The following is a 9,425-nucleotide window of genomic DNA, read 5'->3' as shown; positions in this document are numbered from 1 at the left end:
TATATGAGACTAAATGGGCACACCAGCCCAGGGCCAAGGACAAGAAGGCAGGAGGGAACAGGAAAGCTGGGCGAATGTAAATGGGGAACCCAAGGTCTAGAAGGGGAGAGTATTGACACATCACAGGGCTGGCAACCAATGTCACAAAACAATATGTGTATTAGTTGTTTAATGAGAAAATAATTTTCCCTGTAAACCTTCATCTAAAGCACAATTTTTAAAAAACGAGGCTAAAAAGTATTCCTGCAAGAAATCTCAGATTGAAGATAATACTAAACACAACCACAAGTGAATAAGAAAATGACAGGGCTGACACTTCTACTTCTGGTACAAGCCCTTTGTCTGCCACATTATGAGGTAAAAACTGGTAAGATAATCAAATCTGTCAAGAAGTCAGCCATGAAATTTTGAAATCGTCAAGACTATGTGAAATGTGATTTTCTTTCCTATATTCCAGGGTTATGGTAAAATTAATCTTAAAATACAAACTCATACAAATTTTTAATCCCATTTCTAGATTTTCGGAGATTGAGGATGGGAAGGAACGTGTGGTCTGTCATCTTGATCCAATCTACAGCTTCATTTGCTATGACTGTATAATATCCCAGTATGTTGATGTAATGTAATTTATATAACTAATTTAGATTTTTCCATATTAAAATTAACATTGTAATCAATATCCTTATGTATAAATCTTGACATATGACTCTGATTGTTCCTGAAGAAATCTTTTTAATCCCTATTGAATAGAATAGTAAAATGAGTTGGTTTCTGGATTTTCATAAATGTACATATATTATGAAAAAGTTTAGTATGTCAACGCACTGATATGTTTAAGGACAATAGAATAAGAAAACCAGATTAATCTTTAGTTTAGGGATCAAGCCACATCAGAATTCTCTATTTTCAACTTTTCGTGATTCCTGGCAAACCGTTTTCTTGCCCTTTCTTTATTCCCTTACTGAAAGTTTTGTACAGAATCAAAAGAGACAGCGTGGAGAAAGATCTAAGCTGTTGAACAAGTTCAGTCACAGAGGGCAAATGATGTTTGGCCAGAACTACTCAGATGCCTAAAAGGTTTTCATCTTTGGAGACATTAACACTTTTAATGTATATCAGCTTTTTTTTTTTTTTAGTTAAAAGATTTGTGAAAATTCTAGGCTTCCTGAATACCTTGTACCATGTTCTGCACAATCTAATGAACTCTAATGATCTGCATGAGTTTTTAAAATTCTATTAATTCGGCATTGGAAAAACAATCAAAGCTACTTTACATCCCTGGAGGCCCCTAGTGAAATAAAGAAAGTTAATGGGTAAATGTAGCCCCTATCAAGGATCTGAGTCATTGCTCAAGAGGTAGATAAGGTGGGAGGAGGTGGCAATGCAGAGAAGGCATGAACACAATCGGGTACATAGGAGGCCCTCAATAAATATTTGTTAAATAAATGAATTATAGCCAGGGAGAAAAAAAAATCAAACCTCTTCTAGGCATACCAAAAAATCATCTTTCAACCAAAAGGGGGAAAAATAGGGTATTATGATTTCCTAGATTGAAAACAAGACTAGAAGAAATCTCAAAACATTGGTTAGCGTAGACTTAGGAAGGACTTCAAGGTCCAACCCAGGCTCAACATGAAAAATCTATTTGATCAGTTTTCATCTTTTCCCAATTCATTTCATACCATATTCCCTCCTGCAAGGAAGTATTGGAAGGAAAAAGAAGGGAGAAGTATGGGTTTAGGAAAATAAAAAGTTAGGAAAATTTGGTTTTTTTCATTCAATCTCTTGTGCTCATTCATTCAACTAACATTCACTTACTGAGTGCTTAATATGTGTAAGAATTCGTTTTTTTATTTAAAAATATAAACTTTTTCTTATTATAAGACAATAGAAATTTTGAAAAATACAGAAAAGCATAAAGAAAATAATTACCTAAGGCCCCATCACCTAGAAATAATTTAAAAAAAAATTTTTTTTCCACTGTTAATATTTTGAGAGGAGCCCTGATGACACAGTGGTTAAGTGAAGAGCACAACTGTTAAGCAAAAGCTTGGCGGTTCTAACCCACCAGACGATCTGTGGAAGAAGATGTGGCAATCTGCTTCCATAAAGATTACAGCGTGGGACACATTATGGGGCAGTTCTACCCTGTCCTAGAGGGTCATTATGAGTTGAATCAACTCGATGGCAATGGGTTTGGTTTTGTATGGGTTAATATTTTGAGAGTGTTTTTCCTTCAGTCTTCTTTCTATTGTAGTTTAATAATCAGGCTCCTATTATAAAAAAAAAAAAAAAATTTTTTTTTTATTATATATAAAATTTTTTATTCTTAGATTTTTTTTTTTCACTTAACATTGTACTGGGACCATTTTCATACTCACTTCAAAAGTCTTGAAAATATAATTTTATGGCTACATAATATTTCTTCCACTGGAAATGCACTATTTCCTACAATGGATGCACCATAATGTATGTAACCATTCCTCTACTATTGGACATTTAATTTTTTCCAAAATTTTGCTATTGTGGTGTTGTAAATTATTGCTTTGTACATAAATATTTTTCTGTGCCATTGATAATTCCCATAAGAAAGATTCCTAGAATCATAACGCCAGGGCCAAATGGAGCACAATGAACCCTACAGCTCAGGGCTGTCCAATAGAACTTTTGTATCTATTGTATATGTTTTATATCTATTCTGTTCAATATGGTACCCACTTGCCACATATAGCAACTCAGCATTTGAAATGTGGCTAGTACAACTTAGACACTTCATTTTAAGTTTTACTTAATTTAAACACTAATTTAAATTTAAATAACATAGATTTTTTTAAAAAAATAAATGACTACTATATTGGACACCCCATACATCTGTCACTTTGTCTTACTGTAGGGGCTTGCATGTTGCTGTGATGCTGGAAACTATGCCACTGGTATTTCAAATACCAACAGGGTCACCCTTGGTGGACAGGTTACAGCGGAGCTTCCAGGAAGACAGACTAGGAAGAAGGACCTGGCAGTCTACTTCTGAAAGGAATCAGTCAGTGAAAACCTTATAAAGAGAAGCATAAATTTGTCTGATATAGTGCCAAAAGATGAGCCCCTCAGGTTGGAAGGCACAGAAAACACAACTGGCGAAGAGCTGCCTCCTCAAAGTGGAGTTGACCTTAATGACATGGATGAAGTCAAGCTTTTGGGACCTTCATTTGCTGATGTGGCATGACCCAGAATGAGAAGAAATAGCTGCATACATCTGTCAATAATCAAAGCTGGAATATACAAAGTATAAATCTAGGAAAATCATCAAAAATAAAATGGAGAGGCGGGGCCAAGATGGCGGACTAGGTAGACACTACCTCGGATCCCTCTTCCAACAAAGACTCGGAAAAACAAGTGAATCGATCACATACATAACAATCTACAAACCCTGAACAACAAACACAGATTTAGAGATGGAAAACGAACAAATACAGGGAAGCAGTGATTGTTTTTGGAGCCTGGAGCCAGCGTCCCAGTCAGGTAACTTTGGCGCCCGTTTTAGGGCAGGGCCCAGGGGAGCTGACGGCGCAAACAAGGGGCGCAGCCCTACCCCCCTGAACTCACCCCGGGAGGGGGCCCAGCCAGTCCGCGCGGGCGGCATGGCAACGCAGCCAGTGGGAGAAGTCCCCGGGAGGCAGCAACTGATTTTGGAGCCGGGAGGGCAGCATCCCAGCTGGGGAATCTTGCCGCCGGGCATTTGGCTGGGCGCTGTCACGGCGCAAGCACAGAGAGCTGCTCCACTCCCCTGAACTAACCCCGGGAGGGGGCCCAGCCGGTTCTCGGAGGCGGCGCAGCGACGCGGCTGGCAGGATGAGAAGTCCCCGGGAGGCAGCGACTGATTTTGGAGTCGGGAGTGCACTGTCCCAGCAGGGGAACCTTGACACGGGGCATGGGACTGGCAGCGGAGGATCTGACCGCGGCTTCAGTGGGCCAGATCCCTGGGGGCAATCTCCACACAGCCAGCACACATAGGCGACACGCCCCTCGGGAATCTCAGATAAAATAGTCATTCCAAGCAAGACAAGCAACTCTGGCTATATTCTGAGGTGCTACTCTCCTATCTCTCTGATCCCGCCCCCACCCTCCCCACGCGGCTTCATTAACATTGGAATTTCCTGAGCCACAGGGAGAACAGCTCCGGCTCCGCGGCGGCTTTGCTTCTCCCCCCCCCCCTTTTTTTTTCTTTTGGTCTTTTCCTAACCCACTCTTCCAGCCTGAGAGAAGGAAACACAAAAAACCCAGGGACCAAAAATCCACCCCTAATTGGACTAAAAACACAGAACCAGCTACAGCCAAGCATATATGATCCAAATCTCAGACTTTCATCCTTACAGGGAACAAGGTAGCAGTTATAATCCAAAGGCAGTTCTGATAGGGATCTGACTGCATTTTTTTAGCGGATTTTCTGGAAAAACTAGTTTCCCAGGGATGGCTCGGAGACAGCAGTCCATATCAAACCACATAAAGAAGCAGACCATGACAGCTTCTACAACCCCCCAAACAAAAGAATCAAAATCTTTCCCAAATGAAGATACAATCCTGGAATTATCAGGTACAGAATATAAAAAACTAACTTACAGAATGCTTCAAGACATCAGAAACGAAATAAGGCAAACTGCAGAAAAAGCCAAGGAACACACTGATAAAACAGTTGAAGAACTCAAAGAGATTATTCAAGAACATAGTGGAAAAATTAATAAGTTGCAAGAATCCATAGAGAGACAGCATTCAGCAATCCAAAAGATTAACAATAAAATTACAGAATTAGACAATGCAATAGGAAGTCAGAGGAGCAGACTCGAGCAATTAGAATGCAGAGTGGGAAATCTGGAAGACCAGGGAATTAACACCAACATAGCTGAAAAAAAATCAGATAAAAGAATTAAAAAAAATGAAGAAACCCTAAGAATCATGTGGGACTCTATCAAGAAGGATAACTTGTGTGTGATTGGAGTCCCAGAACAGGGAGGGAGGACAGAAAACACAGAGAAAATAGTCGAAGATCTCCTGACAGAAAACTTCCCTGACATCATGAAAGACGAAAGGATATCTATCCAAGATGCTCATCCAACCCCATTTAAGATTGATCCAAAAAGAAAAACACCAAGACATATTATCATCAAACTTGCCAAAACCAAAGATAAAGAGAAAATTTTAAAAGCAGCTAGGGAGAAAAGAAAGGTTTCCTTCAAGGGAGAATCAATAAGAATAAGTTCAGACTACTCAGGAGAAACCATGCAGGCAAGAAGGGAATGGGAAGACATATACAGAGCACTGAAGGAGAAAAACTGCCAGCCAAGGATCATATATCCAGCAAAACTCTCTCTGAAATATGAAGGCGAAATTAAGATATTTACAGATAAACACAAGCTTAGAGACTTTGCAAAAACCAAACCAAGAAATACTAAAGGATATTGCTTGGTCAGAAAACCAATAACATCAGATACCAGCACAACACAAGGTCACAAAACAGAACATCCTGATATCAACTCAAATAGGGAAATCACAAAAACAAATTAAGATTAATTAAAAAAAAAATGCTCATAACAGGGAATCATTGAAGTCAATATGTAAAAGATCACAATAATCAAAAAGAGGGACTAAATACAGGAGGCATAGAACTGCCATATGGAGAGTGATACAAGGCGATACAGAAGAATACAAGTTAGGTTTTTACTTAGAAAAATAGGGGTAAATAATAAGGTAACCACAAAGAGGTATAACAACTCCATAACTCAAGATAAAAGCCAAGAAAAACGTAACGACTCAACAAACATAAAGTCAAACACTACGAAAATGAGGATCTCACAATTTACTAAGAAAAACATCTCAGCACAAAAAAGTATGTGGAAAAATGAAATTGTCAACAACACACAAAAAAAGGCATCAAAATGACAACACTAAACACTTATTTATCTATAATTACCCTGAATGTAAATGGACTAAATTCACCAATAAAGGGACAGAGAGTCTCGGACTGGATAAAGAAACACAATCCGTCTATATGCTGCCTTCAAGAGACACACCTTAGACTTAGAGACACAAACAAACTAAAACTCAAAGGATGGAAAAAAATATATCAAGCAAACAATAAGCAAAAAAGAAGAGGAGTAGCAATATTAATTTCTGACAAAATAGACTTTAAACTTAAATCCACCACAAAGGATAAAGAAGGACACTACATAATGATAAAAGGGACAATTGATCAGGAAGATATAACCATATTAAATATTATGCGCCCAATGACAGGGCTGCAAGATACATAAATCAAATTTTAACAGACCTGAAAAGTGAGATAGACACCTCCACAATTATAGTAGGATACTTCAACACACCACTTTCGGAGAAGGACAGGACATCCAGTAAGAAGCTCAATAGAGACACGGAAGACCTAATTACAACAATCAACCAACTTGACCTCATTGACTTATACAGAACTCTCCACCCAACTGCTGCAAAGTATACTTTTTTTTCTAGCACACATGGAACATTCTCTAGAATAGACCACATATTAGGTCATAAAACAAACCTTTGCAGAATCCAAAACATCGAAATATTACAAAGCATCTTCTCAGACCACAAGGCAATAAAACTAGAAATCAGTAAGAGAAAAACTAGGGAAAAGAAATCAAATACTTGGAAACTGAACAATACCCTCCTGAAAAAAGACTGGGTTATAGAAGACATTAAGGAGGGAATAAGGAAATTCATAGAATGCAACGAGAATGAAAATACTTCCTATCAAAACCTCTGGGACACGGCAAAAGCAGTGCTCAGAGGCCAATTTATATCGATCAACGCACACATACAAAAAGAAGAAAGAGCCAAAATCAGAGAACTGTCCCTACAACTTGAACAAATAGAAAGTGAGCAACAAAAGAATCCATCAGGCACCAGAAGAAAACAAATAATAAAAATTAGAGCTGAACTAAATGAATTAGAGAACAGAAAAACAATTGAAAGAATTAACAAAGCCAAAAGCTGGTTCTTTGAAAAAATTAACAAAATTGATAAACCATTGGCTAGACTGACTAAAGAAATACAGGAAAGGAAACAAATAACCCAAATAAGAAACGAAAAGGACCACATCACAACAGACCCAACTGAAATCAAAAGAATCATATCAGATTATTACGAAAAATTGTACTCTAACAAATTTGAAGACCTAGAAGAAATGGATGAATTCCTGGAAAAACACTACCTACCTAAACTAACACAATCAGAAGTAGAACAACTAAATAGACCCATAACAAAAAAAAGAGATTGAAACAGTAATCAAAAAACTCCCAACAAAAAAAAGCCCTGGCCCGGACGGCTTCACTGCAGAGTTCTACCAAACTTTCAGAGAAGAGTTAACACCACGACTACTAAAGGTATTTCAAAGCATAGAAAATGACGGAATACTACCCAACTCATTCTATGAAGCCACCATCTCCCTGATACCAAAACCAGGTAAAGACATTACCAAAAAAGAAAATTATAGACCTATATCCCTCATGAACATAGATGCAAAAATCCTCAACAAAATTCTAGCCAATAGAATTCAACAACATATCAAAAAAATAATTCACCACGATCAAGTGGGATTTATACCAGGTATGCAAGGCTGGTTTAATATCAGAAAAACCATTAATGTAATCCACCATATAAATAAAACAAAAGACAAAAACCACATGATCTTATCAATTGATGCAGAAAAGGCATTTGACAAAGTCCAACACCCATTTATGATAAAAACTCTCACCAAAATAGGAATTGAAGGAAAATTCCTCAACATAATAAAGGGCATCTATGCAAAGCCAACAGCCAACATCACTCTAAATGGAGAGAACCTGAAAGCATTTCCCTTGAGAACGGGAACCAGACAAGGATGCCCTTTATCACCGCTCTTATTCAACATTGTGCTAGAAGTCCTAGCCAGGGCAATTAGGCTAGACAAAGAAATAAAAGGTATCTGGATTGGCAAGGAGGAAGTAAAATTATCTCTATTTGCAGATGACATGATCTTATACACAGAAAACCCCAAGGAATCCTCCAGAAAACTGCTGAAACTAATAGAAGAGTTTGGCAGAGTCTCAGGTTATAAGATAAACATACAAAAATCACTTGGATTCCTCTACATCAACAAAAAGAACATCGAAGAGGAAATAACCAAATCAATACCATTCACAGTAGCCCCCAAGAAGATAAAATACTTAGGAATAAATCTTACCAAGGATGTAAAAGACCTATACAAAGAAAACTACAAAGCTCTACTACAAGAAATTCAAAAGGACATACTTAAGTGAAAAAACATACCTTGCTCATGGATAGGAAGACTTAACATAGTAAAAATGTCTATTCTACCAAAAGCCATCTATACATACAATGCACTTTCGATCCAAATTCCAATGTCATTTTTTAAGGTGATAGAGAAACAAATCACCAACTTCATATGGAAGGGAAAGAAGCCTCGGATAAGCAAAGCATTACTGAAAAAGAAGAAGAAAGTGGGAGGCCTCACTCTACCTGATTTCAGAACCTATTATACAGCCACAGTAGTCAAAACAGCCTGGTACTGGTACAACAACAAACACATAGACCAGTGGAACACAATTGAGAACCCAGATAGAAATTCATCCACATATGAGCAGCTGATATTTGACAAAGGCCCAGTGTCAGTTAATTGGGGAAAAGATAGTCTTTTTAACAAATGGTGCTGGCATAACTGGATATCCATTTGCAAAAAAATGAAACAGGACCCATACCTCACACCATGCACAAAAAATAAAATGGAATGCATAAACATCGATATCCTAGACACTAGTGAGCCTAAAATGCTCTTTAGAAGCAAGGATGGCAAGACTTTGTCTCACAAACTTTGGACATGTTATCAGGAGGGACCAGTCCCTGGAGAAGGACATTCATTAGTAGAGGGTCAGCAAAAAAGAGGAAGGTCATCAACAAGATGGACTGACACAGTGGCTGCGACAATGGGCTCGAGCATAACAACAATCACGAGGATGGCACAGGACCAAGCAGTGTTTCGTTCTGTTGTACACAGGGCTGCTATGAGTCACAACCAACTCCATGGCACCTAACAACAACAACAGTGAGCTGAAATGGACTGGTATTGATCATTTTGAATTGGACAATCATATGGTCTACTATGCCAGGGGTGACAAGTTGAAGAGGAATGATGTCATATTCATCATCAAAAAGAACATTTCAAGATCTGTCCTGAAGTACAGCACTGTCAGTGATAGGATAATATCCATAAGCCTACGAGGGAGACCGTTAATACTATTATTCCAATTTATGAACCAACCACTAAGGCCAATGATGAAGAAGTTGAAGATTTTTATCAACTTCTGCAGTCTGAAATTAATCAAACATACAATCAAGAT

Source organism: Loxodonta africana, chromosome 9, assembly GCF_030014295.1.
Source record: "Loxodonta africana isolate mLoxAfr1 chromosome 9, mLoxAfr1.hap2, whole genome shotgun sequence".
In the NCBI taxonomy this organism is placed as follows: domain Eukaryota; kingdom Metazoa; phylum Chordata; class Mammalia; order Proboscidea; family Elephantidae; genus Loxodonta; species Loxodonta africana.
Note: the sequence above shows the minus strand (reverse complement) of the source record.